Genomic DNA, 17406 nt, shown 5'->3' with positions numbered 1-17406 from the left:
AGCAGCAGCCTTAGCGTCTCATGCCCGTCTCTGGGGTCCATGCTGATAGCCGCGGCTCTCGCCTGTCTCTGGAGCTCGTTTAAGCAGTGCTCTTAATACCCTCTCCTCGCGCATCTGGAAACAAAGAGGGAAGAAAAAGTCTCTTGACTCTTCGGCAGGTGCAGACTTTTTCCCGGACTCCCTCCCGGCTAGCCGTGGTGCACTAACGCCCTGCAGGCTGTGTTCGCACCGCCAACCCCAGTCCTCTCCCGGTGCTCCAGTGGAAGCCCGAGCCTCAGCTCCCAGCCCCGCCCGCCCCGGCGGGTGAGCAGACAAGCCTCTCGGGCTGGTGAGTGCTGGTCGGCCCTGATCCTCTGTGTGGGAATCTCTGCGCTTTGCCCTCCGCTCCCCTGTTGCTGTGCTCTCCTCCGCGGCTCCGAAGCTTCCCCCCTCTGCCACCCGCAGTCTCCGCCCACGAAGGGGCTTCCTAGTGTGTGGACACCTTTCCTCCTTCACAGCTCCCTCCCACTGGTGCAGGTGCCGTCCCTATTCTTTTGTCTCTGTTTATTTTTTCTTTTGCCCTACCCAGGTACGTGGGGAGTTCTTGACTTTTGGGCGGTCTGAGGTCTTCTGCCAGCGTTCAGTGCGTGTTCTGTAGGAGTTGTTCCACATGTAGATGTATTTCTGATGTATCTGTGGGGAGGAAGGTGATCTCCGCGTCTTACTCTTCCGCCATCTTCCCCCTCAGGGCCCCGACTATGCCCTTGAGTATGAAGAATTCTTGTGAATGTAACCATGTTAAGATACTCTTGAAAAAATGTTAACAAGACTTCCTTTTTACAACAGCATATTCCCATGAATGCATTCTCCTTGCACCCTCAGTCTCACTCTCTCTTTCTGCCTGTCATTCTCCAGCTATAGCTGGAGGGAGCTAAGGCAGAAATAAATTGAATATTCCTCAAAATGCTGTTATGAAGGCAAAATACAAACTAAAACTAAAAAGGTGAAAAAGCAAGGAACTTAAGTCTATCGACCAGTCAGCAACTGACTACAAAGCTGACGGGCAAATTATGGTGATTTGACTTAGACTTATTTGGGTTGGATGGTATTTATGGCTGGAAGACATGGCATGTCCTCTGGTGCTGGTGTTGGGGAGTTCATTACCTTCTCCTTGGTCTTCTCTGTCCCCCAGGTGAATTTCCTGCTGCTGTCAATCAATAAACAGTGCCACTAAATCATAATTATTAAAACGATGTCTAAAATAAAAATGGTATCTGAACATCAGCTTGAGAAAGTACCCTCTGATTAAATTAAACCACATTAGAGCATAGACATCATGATACCTACTTTTGCTTCTTTGAAACTTGTTTTTTGTTTATTATTTAATTTAGCTTTGTTTTTGCTTATTTTCCTTTATTTCCACCTTATTGCAGATAAATAAGGTTTCTGGAAAAGTGATCTCGAGTTGAGTGAAATATGAGAGAGAACTGTGTTTCTGTGGTCCTCACTTATAGAATAATTTGTTTGGCAGTTTATTTTAAAGTCTAAAGAAATTCCCAAAATTTGTTATACTACTGTTAGAATCATTTACATTGTTTGATCTCTAGCTACATTTTATCTACAAAAGAGATCAAATTTACTTTTGAAATTGAGTTTATTATCCCAGGTAGTTCTGAAGGTTTTTTTTTTCTTTTTCTTTTTTTTTTTTTGCGGTACGCGGGCCTCTCACTGTTGTGGCCCCTCCCGTTGCGGAGCACAGGCTCCGGACGCGCAGGCTCAGCGGCCATGGCTCACAGGTCCAGCCGCTCCGCGGCATGTGGGATCTTCCCGGACCGGGACACGAACCCGTGTCCCCTGCATCGGTAGGCGGACTCTCAACCAGGGAAGCCCAGTTCTGAAGTTTTGATACGTGTAAAGCATTGAGTGGGCTCGGGGAAATTGATTTTAGAATATATATGTTTTTGTCCTGTGCTTTAGGAAGCATTGCAAGTGCAAACATGTCAGAACACCGAGGCAATCTGGTTCCCCAGCTGGGGAGAAAGAGTTCATATCTGGATCCCAAGGAGGGTGATAAAGATTAGGGGTGGGTACTACTAAGTCTGTGGTCCCCTAATGTTAGAGTGCTCCACAGTCACCTGGAGGGTTTGTTAAAACGCAGATGGCTGGGCCCCCGCCCCAGAGTTTCAGATTCAGTAGGTCCAGAGTGGGTACCAGCATTTTGCATTTCTAACAAGTTCCCAGGAGATTCAGATGCTGCTGGTATTGGGGTCCACACTTTGAGGACCATTGCACTAGATTGCTATATCCCTCGCTGGCTCTACTGAAAAATAAGCAGTAAGAGAATTTCTCTTCAGAACCCTCCCCTTTAGGAACCTACTTCAAGTACACTGAATCATATTTATATCTACATATAAATATGTATGCATATATTCACACATTTATACTACACTAATTTTACTGTTGGTGTCTCAAGGTCTGTGATTGGGTCTTATTTGCTTTTTAATTTCAGGCCTCTAGTTGAATAAAGGTTTGATAGATGAAATTTTGCTGTTAATTTTTTCTACAAAATGATTCATCCAAAAATATTCTTAGAATTCAGTGCTAGGACAACGTTACTTTATCTGAGTTGCCTTGTTATTAGATAATGAGTGTTGCATAATCACTCCACACCACTCTTGCACTGGCTGCCAGGAAGCTCAGAACAGTTTTTTTATACAACCCACTGTGCCTATCATTAATCATATAGTCATATTAATTAATTATATTTTCTTTCACAAATATCTCTTTCTTCTCTTTATTACAAACATTTGGTTCCATTAGTCTAGTTAATGGTTCATGTTTCTCTCTCTCTCTTTCTCTCTCTCTCTCTCCTGTCATATCTTTAATTATAAGGTATCTTGACTCCTTTACCAAACATAAAAAATAAATCAGTGGGGGGACAAATAACCCATTAGTGCCGGTAATGGTAGGAGGAGCAGCGGATATGATCATTTGGGTAAGTGGACTTCTGCACCCCATATGCAGGCACCAATTCCAGAACTCCTCTTCTACCTTCCTTGGGGTAGAATAAATGTCATCTTGGCATTGCCTGTCTGCTAGAGTGAGTATGATGTGTCTGCTTGTACAGCGAATGAAACTCATTATATATCACCCTACATTAGTCCTTTGCCAAGGCAGGAAAAGGGGCATGAAATAGCTCTCCTGATTCCACATATTTAAAAATACTGAGATTATACCTAGACCTAATTATTCTAGATATATGTTATTCTTTTCTGCTTTTGGACCTTAGGTTTAGGAAACAGGGTTGAGGAACAAATCTTCAAAAAAAAATAATATCCTATTTTCCATTGAAGAGCTGTACATAATCAGAGACAATGAGAAAAACTGCATTATTCAGAAAGAGGGCTTTCCATAATACCCTGTAAAGCATCCGATGCTCTTCAAAACTGACTTATTGATGTCGAGGGAGTGAGCATAATGAATACAGCACAGACATGATCAAGAAATGTGGCTTATGTAAAAAAACCTACTTGCTACTTGCTGAACCCATCAAATAAGACATGTTGTCCCAGTAGGCAGGCTTATGGAAAGAGCACTGCAAGAAGCTACACACCGCCACTTATAACAGAAGCTGAAATGAGACTCTTATCATCCAACACAGGACACACAGTATCTCTGTATGTTCACCCAACCCTCCTATAACTTCAGCATCATTATCTGTTTCTGGACACAGTCTTGGTGTTCAGTTAATTGCCATTCAAGATTCCCAATAAGCGAAAGTTTGTGAGGTTAGCTAGACTTGGCAAAGTATCCTGGTTTGTGCTCTACTATTTCAACTCAAAGAATATTTATTGAGCACCTATGAGAGGAATAGGTCCAGTGCAAACATAACTACAGCTGATGTCAGAATAGGATAAAGGCCTTGAAAGGAGTACACAATAGTATGGGATTTCAGAGGAAAACAAGATCAGAACTGATTGGGGGAGTCAGGGAAGGCTCTAAGAGGGAAGAATATGCACAGCTTAAAAAAAAAAAAGCAGAAAACGGGGTTTGGTGGAGTGAGATGGGGTGGTGGTGGTGGAGTGAGACGGGGTGGTGGTGGTGGATTTCTTTTATTTTATCTTTATAAATTTATTTTTTAAAAAACTTCTGAAAAGGAATAAACCATATTTTGGGTAGGATGAAATGGGTACAGGAGAATTATAATTTTTTTAAAAAAATTTTTATTGGAGTATAATTGACTTACAATGTTGTGTTAGTTTCAGGTGTACAGCAAAGTGAATCAGTTGTACATATATGTATATCCATTCTTTTTCAGGATCTTTTCCCATATAGGTTATTACAGAATATTGAGTAGAGTTCCCTGTGCTATACAGGGTAGAGGATTTCTTAATAAAAGAGTAACAAATTCAATAGGTCCCAAGTCTCTCCCCCAAAAGACTATGTTATGAAATTTTTATTTTGTATATTACATACTTTCTTCCTCCCTTATTTTCTCAAGAACCCACCTTAATACGTGTTTTTTAATGCAGTGTTTCTAAAAACGTGGTACGTGCAGTGTCACCCAAAGTGCGTAACTGATAATTATATTTGGTACACAAGTCAATATTTTATATTTTAATAGCACGTGTGTAGCTTGATACACAGTGGAAAAAACCCATGGTTTCATGGATATTATAGCTTTAGAGGTATAAAAAGTAAACAAAGGACTTGATTTAAAGAAAATGTGGAAAGAATAATAAGGTCTGCAGAACTCCTCTTCCTAACTACAAGCCTACGTTTGAGCATTTGAAAATATTGCAGAAACCTTAAGTCTATGACAATGAAAATTAATGCAAAATTAAGCTCCAAGTAGAAGGTTCCATTTCTGCCCGTTAAAATGATCATAAGGTTTTGTTTTAAAGAGGTGTATGGTACGGGAAATATAGTAACGAAGAAAAATACAGTTTTCAGTCATATTGTCCCTAAACTCTCCTAATGCCAGACATTATTTGGCAAGAACAATGCTATCCGATAATGAACTATTTTCCATTCAAGGCAGCAAATCAAATATTCGTTTCTCATTAATAATTCAATGTGACAAATTTATTACTTTGAAGGTGCTACAAGTCAATTAGACAATGGGAAATTGTGTCTTCCTTTCAGCCCATTTAATTGGCTTCCGAGTGTGATATTCATCAAAACCTTGACTTTTAATGTAAACTTTATTATATGAGCTGGAGTTTGAGTTTGACACAGGGCACACTTGACTAACCCTCAGCGGTTGGGGGCTCTGGCATCTTCAGAGAAGCCTGGTCAATCATTGCTGACATTTTGCCGTAGAATATAAGGACCTGGTTGTGCAGGGTCACTCCTGCTGATGCTGTGCATGGAGAAAAGCCTTTAAGATCTTTTTGAACTGTATACATTTTTTGGCATTTGCACATTTATCTTTGATGAAATCTCATGATTTTCCAAATGATTGGACTGGACTAATTTCAAGTTTCCCCAAGTGTGGCATATGTGCCACTAGTAATATATTCTTTTAGGCAGTACACAGATGAACATTTTTATCTGGATTTTTGGATTATCTGGGTAATTGTAGATTATTTTATAATAAATCCATAAACATTGAAATAAAAATGTTCATCGGTGCACTACCTAAACGATTTCATATGGCTAGCACAAAGACCCACGATTTTATAGATATTCTAGCATAGAATGAGACTACGGTAGATATTTGAATAAAGGTTAATTTAAAGAAAATATTGAGTAAATCATAGTACTGCTGATACATAATGCACAGAAAATCATAGTACTGGCAATTCATGTGTGGAAAGTCTTGTGAAGTTCGATATGAATGGCTGAATTTGGGGAACGCTGCAATCTGTGAGCAAAGATTGGCTTTATACATCAGGTAGAATTGATAGGTGGCGTAAGGGGCGTCAGGAGTCCTTCTCAATCTAAAGGGCTTTCCCTCATCAGTCTGCCTGAGGAGATCCCCATCATCATGTTTGCATCCTAAACATCCCATCCTAAGGCTCTTGCCAAGGAAATATGTATTTAAACTGGGTGAAAACTTTGTCACAGAAAAATATACCAATATATCATTAATGGTTAGTTTAATCTGTTTATCAGACCCATTATTTCTTACTGCAACAGAGAGTAGGATCCTGAGTAAGAGGGACATGGGAGCGGCAAGTCCTTGTTGCTGGGATGGGGAAGGAAAAGTCATGAGCGTGGATTTCTAGTCTACCTATATGTTTGGGTAGGTGCCTCAAAAGGAGACCCTTTGCTTTCAGGACCTCACGCTATTGTCTCAGTTTTACACTCACCCAGATAGGTCTTCCTTTAAGAAACTATACTATACTAATCCAACCCGAGGGAACATACAAATTAGGGGAAGACTATTCACATGATAAATGGTGATTTTGTTTACCATGGGTTTCAATGCTGGGCTCTTTTGCATACAGAGCTTCTTTCACTCATTGTACATTGTTAGATCATAAGCACTTGAGAAAAAGACCAAAGTGGACAGCAAAACTTTAGACAAAAATGTTAGGACCAAATGTCTATGGAAGTTCATCTAAAATGAGGAGAGGGACTTCCCTGGTGGCACAGTGGTTAAGACTCTGTGCTCCCAATGCAGGGGACCCGGGTTTGATCCCTGGTCAGGGAACTAGATCCCACATGCATGCTGCAACTAAGAGTTCACATGCCGCAAGTAAGGAGCCCACGTGCCGCAATTAAGGAGCCCATGTGCCGCAACTAAGGAGCCCACCTGTCGCAACTAAGACCCGGCACAACCAAATACATAAATAAATATTAAAAAAAATAAAATGAGGAGAAAACATTTTGGAGAGTTAAGTGAAGAAGGTGGAGTTTACTTTTCAAGAGTTTAGTTTACTTGTGACATAGTCAGGAATTCATTGCATTAAATGACCCTTATGCTATAGGGATTTGATTTTCTTAAACCATATTTTTCCCTTTGTTTTCTCAATGCTTCCTAGACAACAAAATGACCTTTAGAAGCTTCCTTGCAGTCCTTTGCCTCTCAGGAGATGCTTTACTTCAGTCATTCCACTTGCGTCTTTGTAGGGTGTGTTTGGCCATAGAGATCCATACTCGCTTCTGTTGAAGTAGGTGCTCGTCCTATTTTTGGATCTGCTAACGGTCTTAATCTTTTAAAAAATTTCTTTAAAATGTATTCTTCACCCCTAGAGGTCTTTCTCAAACCTCAGAAATAACGTGACTACCCTGTCAATACAGGATACTTTAAATAGTAAAATTTCCATTGAAGTGGAGCCCAAGGACCAACAGAAACTCAGACGGCCTCTCAGCCCTCTGCTGCTAGAATGCTTCAACTTACTGAATAGCTCCAAGATTCAAACTCTTTCCCTCCCACTCTGACAGCTGTTGGGTATATGGATGTGAGATGGGTGGTGTAGTAAAGTGTACCATATACAGATTGAGAACTGAGAGTGGGAGGTACTCAAGGGACAGGAGCAGAAGAGAAGTGTACATGGTAAGGTAAAGAGAGATATTGGGGTATATGGAAATATGTATTTGAAGCCATGGAGCCCAGTAGAAACTATTTTCTCAGTGATGTGGTTTTTTTTTTATGTGTTCTTTTGAAATAGGTAAAGGTTATTAGCCACTTGCCTCTGTCTCTCCCAGCTCTTCTTAGTTTGTCATGTGGTTATATCAGGACTGCCACAGTACTGAGCCAATTTCATTAGAGTCAAGGTGTTTAGTAGTGTCCCTCTGCACCTCCTGAATACCCCTAAACAGCTTTGTGAAGCTTAGAATTAGGTCAGTCTTCATACCCAAGGATCTGGTTACACTGTCTGATAGTCCTGTCTGCTTTTCCTTTCCCCCAGATCAGAATCACAATCTGAACCTTGACTCAAGAGATGTTTCCACTGAGGGCCTAGGACCATCATTCTCCTTTGGATACTGTACTAGTCAGGGTTCTCCAGTGAACCTATAGGAAATATATATCATATATATGATACATACATATCATATATATATCCTGTTGGTTCATATATGCAATATTTGAAATGAACTAATAGGACCTGGTGTATCCTCACTACTATGAAGAATTGGCTCACACAATCATGGAGGCTGAGATGTCCCACGATCTGCCATCAGCAAGCTTGACGCCCAGGAATGCTGGTGGTGTAATTCCAGTCTGAGTCTGAAGGCCTGAGAGCCAGGGGCATCAATGGTATAAATCCCAGTCCAAGGGCAGAAGAAGACTGGTGTCCCAGCTCAGCAGGCAGGCAGGAGGCAAAAAGGGTAAATTCTTTCTTCCTAGACATTTTTGTTCTATTCAGGCCCTCAACAGATTGGATGATGTCCACCCACATTGAGGAGGGCAATTCAAATTCTAATCTCACCTGGAAACACCCTCACAGAGACACTCTGAAAAAATGTTTAGTCTGGGTACCCCTTGGCCCAGTCAAGTTGACACATAAAATTAACCATCACAGATTCTTTTCTCTCTGTCTTAAAGGTATATTCTCTGAACCTAGAATCTGAAGTTAGGTTCTATGCAGGGTCAAAATCTTTGAGAAGTGTGTTTCCCATCAACTGATGAATGGATAAAAAATAATGTATTATATATATATATATATATATATGAATATTATTTGAGCATAGAAAAGCATGATATATGCTACAACCTGGATGAACCCTGGAATATTAAGGAAAGACACCTGACACAAAAGGCCATGCATTGTGTGATCCCATTCATAGGAAATGTCTAGGAAACACAAATCTACAGAGACAGAAAGTAGGGCAGTATTTCTCAGGACCTGGGAGGAGGTAGGAGGTGGACAGTCACTGCTAATGGGTATGAGTTTCTTTTTAAGATGATAAAATGTTTTTGAATTAGCAGTGATGCTTGCACAATTTTGTGAATATACTAAAAAACACTGAAGAGTATACTTTAAAATGGTGACTTTTATGACAGTGAATTGTATCTCAACAGAGTTGTTTTAAAAGTATGTATATGGCCTATCTGTGAGATCTTAGGCAAGTCACTCAAGCTTTCTTCATCTTGGTTTCTTCCTCTGTCAAAGAAAGGAGAGAAGAATCCCTGACCTTTCTATCATGTGTGAGTAAGATGAAGATTAAATGGGAAAAAAGATATAAAGCATAAAATGCTTTATAAATTCTAAGTCTCATTTCTTTTATGCTTCTGATTCCTCTCCTACACTTATGGCCAAGTGTCTCTGCCACCTACCCCAGCAGAATCTAGGTGGTCTGAGTGTAGTTAGGGTTGGGGTCATAAGGTGAGAAAGGCCAAAACTTCATTCTCTTATCAGCCCCTGTATGTCACTGCTCCCCGGCCCTCAACATACACACACACGTTCCAGCTGAATAACATTCTCTCTGTTTCTCCTTTACGGGGTACAAAAAGTCCTGTTTCCTTCCTTCCTTCCTTCCCAGAGGGAGAATGCAAGCGATTGCATTAAGATACATGGCCAGCTTTTAAGAAACTTGATTTTAGGAGGAAAAAAATAAACACAGTCTACAGTTGAAAGCACAACAGGGTGACCAGCAAAGTGGGCTACGTGGCTAATCTCCCTTTTCTTCTTTTTTTAGTAAATGTATTTATTTTATTTATTTATTTTTGGCTGCGTTGGGTCTTCGTTGCTGCATGTGGGCTTTCTCTAGTTGCGGCGAGAGGGGGCTACTCTTGGTTGCGGTGCATGAGCTTCTCATTGTGGTGGCTTCTCTTGTTGTGGAGCGCCGGCTCTAGGCACACGGGCTTCAGTAGTTGTGGCTCGCAGGCTCTAGGGCGCAGGCTCAGTAGCTGTGGCGCATGGGCTTAGCTGCTCCGCTGCATGTGGGATCTTCCCAGACCAGGGCTCAAACCCGTGTCCCCTGCATTGGCAGGCGGATTCTTAACCACTGCGCCACCAGGGAAGCGCCTTCCTTTTCTTCTTAGAGCAGCACGTTTTTACACTGTTCAAGTTGTTTTAGATCACATAATGGGCAATAAACCCCCCCAAGTTGTCGTGTGCGGTTAATTCTGCCTTCCTGACTGAAGCCAGGAAGACTGGGGTGTGGGTGGAACCTGGCACTCCTAAAAGAAGCACAGTGAAATGTAGCTGAAGGATTTGTCTATAAATACGTATAGACACATGCAAACTTGTGCACATGTGTCTTCCCTTATTATATTTGATTGTGCCATTTGTGTATAACCCCTTGGGGTATAAATCAGTTTAACATTAATTAAAATGTATGAAGCCTCATAAAATGGTATTAAAATGCCAGGCTTCAGTTGCCACCCCTTTAGAAAAGGTCTATAAAAAAGGTAAATCTTGCCTTGCTCATCTTTTTCACCCTGTATCTTTTACATTCGTACATAGATATACACACAGAGTTCACAAACCTCTTTTCTGCAGGACTTTGTATGAGTCTCTCCAATAGCTCCCTGTTGCCATTGGGATCAACTCTGAGTGCCTCGGCCTGGTTTTTATGGCCTGCCATAAACTGGTCCTACCTTAGCGATCCAAACCTGTCTCCTTTTGCTCCCTAACAAAGATCTTCCACTTCAGGTCTGCATCCTCACTGCTTCCGGCTCACCTCATGTCTATTCTCCCCTCCTCAATCCCTATGGTCTATCCTTTCTACCCATTTTCAAGAAGTCCTTTTTTCCTTTGCCTCCATGAAGGCACTTGGGAACTACTTCATTCCATCGTAATCTCTGTCTTCTCTGAGCTCTTATGGGACCTACAGTCTCTGCCGAGTGTTCTCAACCATGTTATTGCAATACCAATGGTGAAACGTGTTTTAATTTGGTAATAATAATAATAACTTATTTGGGGATGGATTTTATATATATATGGATATACAGATATGTATATCTGTATATGTGTGTATCAAGTGGCTTAGTCCTATAATGGACATCCCTTTCAATCACTTTTATTCAAATGGATATGATTATCTTAAGCATGTATAGATTCATTCATACATTCATTCAGTAAATATTTATTGAGTCCCTACTCTATTCCAAGTATAGGGAACATTTTTCATTATATATGTTGTAGAGGGGAAGAAGGTTGAGAACGGCTTGCTTACACCACACAATTTGGCACCTAATTATATATTGTCTGATATTAGTCTCTGATTGTTTCTTGGGGTTAGGTTTTGCTTCCCCAACCCCAGCTGAAGCTTTTTGAAGTCGGTGAAGTCTATTTGAATCCTCTGCAGCTACCAGTACAGGAATGGGCATTCCATATGTAGATGCTTAATAGGTACTAGCAATTGGTTAAAATATTATTAGTGAGAGACTAAGATACTGGGAAAATTGAAGTGCACATGAGAAGCCAGAGAAGCTGGTATTTATACTGTCCAATTAAAATTATAAGCTATTAAGTTGTCATCACTCCAGCTTTTGTTTATTTCATTTTGTCTCCACCTGAAATTACATTAATTAATGAAAGAATTGTAAATCTCAATGTTCTAGGAGGTTTAATTACTTCTCTTTTTATGTATCTAAAATTTGCTAGTTTAAGAATTTAAAAATATATTTAGAAAATAGAATGTATGTAGGTGGAAGGGGGATTTTTTAATAAAATGTATAATTTTCTAGTAATTTGCCTTAAAATGCAAAGTAGAATCAGAGAATTTTAGAGCCGGAGGAACTTTAGCTAATATCTAGTCCAAATCACTTATTTTGTAAATGAGGAAACTGAGGTCCAGTGAGGGTAAGGACTTGCTCAAGGTCACACAGTCTGGGGACAAAATGAATGTTCTCAGTTATCTGGATGCACATGGATGGCTCTAGTACCCTGGATTTTATTTGTTAAGAAAGGCAGAAGCATAGAAAAATAGAATGAATACATGTCTATTACCTAGGAAATAACCTGCAAAATGACAAAGCTGACACACTCATCGACATGGTAAATTATAAGTGGCTTAAAGGAATTGCTAACCATTTTTCGGACCAAATGGCACAAAATGAGGAAAGATAATAAATAATCCTGAAATTACTGATGTGGTGATGATCTCCTGAAGAAGACAAAAGGCTAGATAGCTAGTTCCATGCTTCACACTTAATCATGGATTATTTCCTAAACTTCTGGCATGATTTCAGGATACATTGAACAAGGAAGTATCTTAAATAAGAAAGTAGGCCATTCTTACGGTTTTCAGCATAGGTCTGTTTCAATCCATTTCTTTTTGTACATCATCCCTCCCAAGCTTCAGTAGAAAAGTAATTTTGTCTTTACTATCTGGCTGATAATTATTTTCCTTTTTAATTATAGCCTAAGTTCTACATGTATACTGTACTCTACAATCTTGCTATTACAGTATTGACTGAAGAGTAGCTTTTGGTATAAAAAGGACTAGGATCGAACCTTATTTTAATTCTTTTTGGTTAATTGTGGTAAAATTACATCCTTCAAGAGAAAATGTGGTTACCAACAAAGTCTCCCTCTCGGTGCTTTGTGACCACCTAGAGGGGTGGGATAGGGAGGGTGGGAGGGAGTGAGACGCAAGAGGGAAGAGATGTGGGGATATATGTATATGTATAACTGATTCACTTTGTTATAAAGCAGAAACTAACACACCATTGTAAAGCAATTATACTCCAATAAAGATGTTGTTAAAAAAAAAAAGAAAAAGAAAAAAAAAAAAAGAAAGAGTCTCCCTCTGAGGTGAGTTTGCTCATCACAGAACCCTTTGGAGCTGGACTGGACCTGGACAGCATCCAGTGCAGCATTTCTGAGTGTCAAAGTGTGTTCCTTGGAATGTTACCTCTGGAATGTGACCAGTGAAAGAGGTTCCTTGATCAGTTGAGTTTTGGAAACACACAGCCCAGTCTGTTTCCTTCTTAGAGGTTCTCACTATGTGAGAACACTTTAAGTTTCTGGGAAGCAGTGCAGTAAAGAAACCTGCTTAACTCTAGCCAGTGTTACAGTCTTTTGTGCATAACATCTGCTAACATCTCAGCAAACAAAATTCTTGAGGTATACACTCGGAAAAAAAAAACGGTTTAGGCAATATTTTATTTACTGATTAGAAAACTGAGGATGTGCAAGGGAAAGTGACTTACTCAGGGTTGCTAGCTCCATAGTAGGAGAGCTGGGGCAGTACATCAATCAATCTTTTGTTGCTAAGTACAATATACTTTGGCACCTTTCAGTGGAGGGTATGATGCTGGGTAAGGGCAGGACAAAGAGCTACTGTATCCCTTTTGTTTCCCTTTTTATATACCATAGGCTTCTTTCTCATGGTGTCTTTCTCTAAACAGTTACAATGACATCCATCAATAATGTCATTTGGTCCTTTAACTTTTCTCATCAATGTTTTAGGCAATAAACTCTGATCTATACCTTTTGAGTATGTGATTTCTCTAGTTCTTCACATGACTAATCTTTATCTTCAGGTCTCAGCCTAAATACTACCTCTTTAGTGAGGCCTCCCCAACCACTCAATCTACGTTGCCCTTTCCCCTCCCACAGTCATTATTCTCTATCGCAGCACTGTCTTTCCTTTATGGAACTGCACAGTCTTAGGTATGTCAGCTGTTTTGCTCTCCATGTACCCTCGGCACAGAGCCTGGCCCACAGTAGAGAGTCGATAAATATTTATTGAATGAATGAATGAATAAAACAAGGAACTAAAACTGTCTCTGTTAAGTTTCCACCATATGATCAAAATGCCTCTCCACCTTCCTTGACGCTCTGGGTTCTTTAGAACATTTTTTTCATTGGAGGATCTGCTGGGTAATTTGTGGGATTCCTAACCCATCAATGTGACACGATTTCCCTGCGCATTCTACCCATGGACCCATACCTCTTCAGGTCAAATAACACCATTTATCTCCTTCACTCCAGTAAAGATGTGATTCAATATTCCCTAAAGAGAGCATTTGATGATTTCTAGAAGTTTAGTGGGGGAGACTTAGTAGAAACATTTGCCAGGAAGGTAACAGACCAATGTCATGTCTTTAGCACAGAAATGATATACTTTGATTGATGTGATAGATTAGATTCCTGTTCAAAAATATCTACTTCCTTCTCCCAAATCCATGGGATGAGTACACCTTCCCACCCATTGACTTTGAACTCAATCATGTGACTTGCTTTGGTCAGTGGGATATTAGCAGACATGATGTAAACAGAGACATGAAATATACATGTGTCTCTTGTGCCTCTTCCATCACATAAGAGCTGTACCTGCAGCCTGGGTCCCAGAATAAATAGTCGTAAGTGGAGCTGAACCTGTCCCCTTTAAGCAGCCAAGCCCAGCTGAACCTGCAGCTTGACACAGAACTGCTCATCTGAACTCAGTCTAGATCAGCCAACCACTGTCAATCTACAGGCTCATGAATGAGAAGAAATGGTTGTTCTTTAAAGCCGTTGAGTTTGTGGTGATTTTTGTTTAATTTTTTTTTCTTTTACTAGCAATATGTGACTGACGATTGACTTCTGGTCAATCTGTTAATTTTATCAAGGCATTTTAGGTATCTTTAAGTAACTTCATTATGGTCTCTTTAAGATAATGCTTGCTAATGCCGTTCCAGTCTAGGGAGAGATCCACTTTTGAAAGTTGTGATAAGTTACCTGGAAGCTTATTCATTCAGTTACTGCCGAAGATTGAGAGGTGTGATGGAGCTAAACTGATAGGACAAGAAATAAGAAGGTTGAATGAGGACAGGAGCCATAAAGAGGAAGAAACTGGCAAACTGGCAGCCGGTTGTTGAAGGGGAGAAACGCCTCTTGAGGATTTTTTTTCATTTTACTAATAGTATTTATTTATGTTAACTGAATTTTTATTGAGATAATTGTAAATTCAAATGTCATAAGAAATAATACAGAGTGATTTGATGTACTCTTTACCAGTTTCTTCCTGTGATAGATAATATCTTATAAAACTATAGTACAGTACCACAACCAGAATATTGATACAATTCAGCCATCTTATTCAGATTTCTCCAGTGTTACTTATACCTCTGTGTGTGTGTGTGTGTGTGTGTGTGTGTGTGTGTGTTCAGGTCTGTGCAATTTTATCACACGTGTAGGTTTGTGTGTCTACCACCACATGCAGATGCAAAACATTTCCATCACTACAAGGATTCTTCGTGTTGCCTTTTATAACCACAGCAACTCCTTCCTGTCCACCCTTCCTAACCCCTGGCAACCACTAATCTGTTCTCCATTTCTAAAATTTTGTCCTTTCAAAAACATTACATACAAGGAATTGAGGATTTTGATGAGTTGTTTTCTCTTTGATGTAAACCTCCTTCTCACCACAAAATCTCCAGTAAAACCTACACCATCCACTACTACTTTATAGAGGGGTTTTCTTTTGATGTGGTGTAGTTCTGACTCCTGCTTTGAGGTTGACATGGGGAGTACCAGAGGCTAACCAAAGGCTTGAGTTTTAACACCTACGTTCGAACTGCTGAAATGTTGAAGCCCTGGAATGGATCTACAAAAGGCAGGAAAGAGGACCACTCACAGGGAGAAAGTGGTTCTTCTAAAGCATAGTAACAACTTTGTAAGCTCTAGGTGCTCCCAGGTATTCCTTTTTTAATTCACTGCCTGCTCTCCCCAACTTGCTTTTTTCCGTTCTTTTACTCTCTCCTTTCTCTTTTCTTCCCAGATCTGTTAGTATTCGAGAGATACCATGAACGTTCCTCCTGCTGGTTCCTAAATCTTAACTACTGGTCTGTGTTGGTACCTGAAATTCTAAATTAGGGATTCATTCATCTGGATTCAGGTATCATTTGTTTTTAAATGCAAAGGATGGGTATACAGTGCATACTCAATAAACATTTGCTGAATGGATAAACATTTTAGTAGGAATTTGCTTATAAGAGAAGTGCATTGGAATAGACATTTTGATGGGGGTAGGATACAATGTAATTCTTTTATCTTGTTTTATTTATTTTTAGATTATGAAATATTTCAAACAGAAAAGTATAAAGGTCAATATACTGAACACCCATGACTCTAACCCAAAGTTAATAAATGCTAATGTCTTGCCTTTTTGTAAGAAATAAAGTGTTCTGGATGGAGTTGTTGTCCCCTTTGTACTCCAGCCTCCCTGATTATATTGCTCTCCCCTCTCTCCTCAGAGGTACCCTGTAGCCTGTAGTCTGTGTCTATGCTTCCCATGCATGTTAGTATATTGTGTGTGTGTGTGTGTGTGTGTTTTCACAGATAGTATACGATATTATTGTTTTTTGAACTTTGTATAAATGACTTCTGGTACACGTCATTCTGCACATTGCATTTTTCATTTAACGTTATGATTATATTTATCCACTTTGAAACATGCATGTCTAGATCAGTCATACCTTGTATTACACGGTATGACTATAACACAATTGATTCATTTCTCTTTTGATGAATACCTAGATTGTTTCTTAATACAGTGCTGTGTCAAACACCTTGAACATGCTCTTTCTTAATGTGTGCAAGAGTTTTTCTAAGATAAATGACTAGAAGTGGAACTACTGGGCATTGGGGAATGTGCATATTCCAATTGACTAGATATTGCCAAATTACTCTCCTATGTGATATCCCAAAATACAGGCAAACCTTGTAGATGATGCAGTTCGGTTCCAGACCACTGCAATAAGGTGAGCCACATGAATTTTTCGGTTTCCCAGTGCATATAAAAGTTATTAGTACACTATACTGTAGTCTATTAAGTATGCAATAGCATTGTCTAAAGAAATGATAATGGCCTATATGGGAAACGAATCTAAAACAGAGTGGATACATGTATATGTATAACAGATTCACTTTGCTGTACACCTGAAACTAGTACAACATTGTAAATCAACTATCCCCCAATATAAATTTAAAAAAAAGAAATGTACAAACCTTAACTTAAAAATACTTTTAAAATTAATTATTGCTAAAATGTGCTAACCGTCACCTGAACCTTCAGTGAGTCGTAATCTTTTGGCTGGTGGAGGGTCTTGTCTTGATGTTGACGCTGCTGACTGCTCAGGGTAGTACTGCTGAAGTTTCGGGGAGATGTGGCAATTTCTCAAAATAAGACAACAATGAAGTTTGCCGTGTCAATTGACTCGTCCTTTCCCAAATTTCTCTGTGGCATGCAATATTGTTTGATAGCATTTTACCCACAGTAGAATTCTTTCAGAATTGGAGTCAACCTTTTCAAAATCTGCCCCTGATTTATCAACTAAGTTTATGTAATATTCTAAATTCTTTGTTGTCATTTCAACACTCTTCACAGTATCTTCACCAAGAATAGATTCCATCTCAAAAAACCACTTGTGTTGCTCCTCTTCCACTAAGGTTTCATCATGAGATTTCAGCAATTCAGTCACATCTTCAGGCTCCACTTCTAATTCTAGTTCTCTTGCTATTTCTACCACACCTGCAGTGACTTCCTCCACTGAAGTCTTGAGTCCCTCAAAGTCATCCATGAGGGTTGGAATCAACT

This window comes from Grampus griseus, assembly GCF_964374135.1.
Source record: "Grampus griseus genome assembly, chromosome: X".
NCBI classification, from domain to species: domain Eukaryota; kingdom Metazoa; phylum Chordata; class Mammalia; order Artiodactyla; family Delphinidae; genus Grampus; species Grampus griseus.
Note: the sequence above shows the minus strand (reverse complement) of the source record.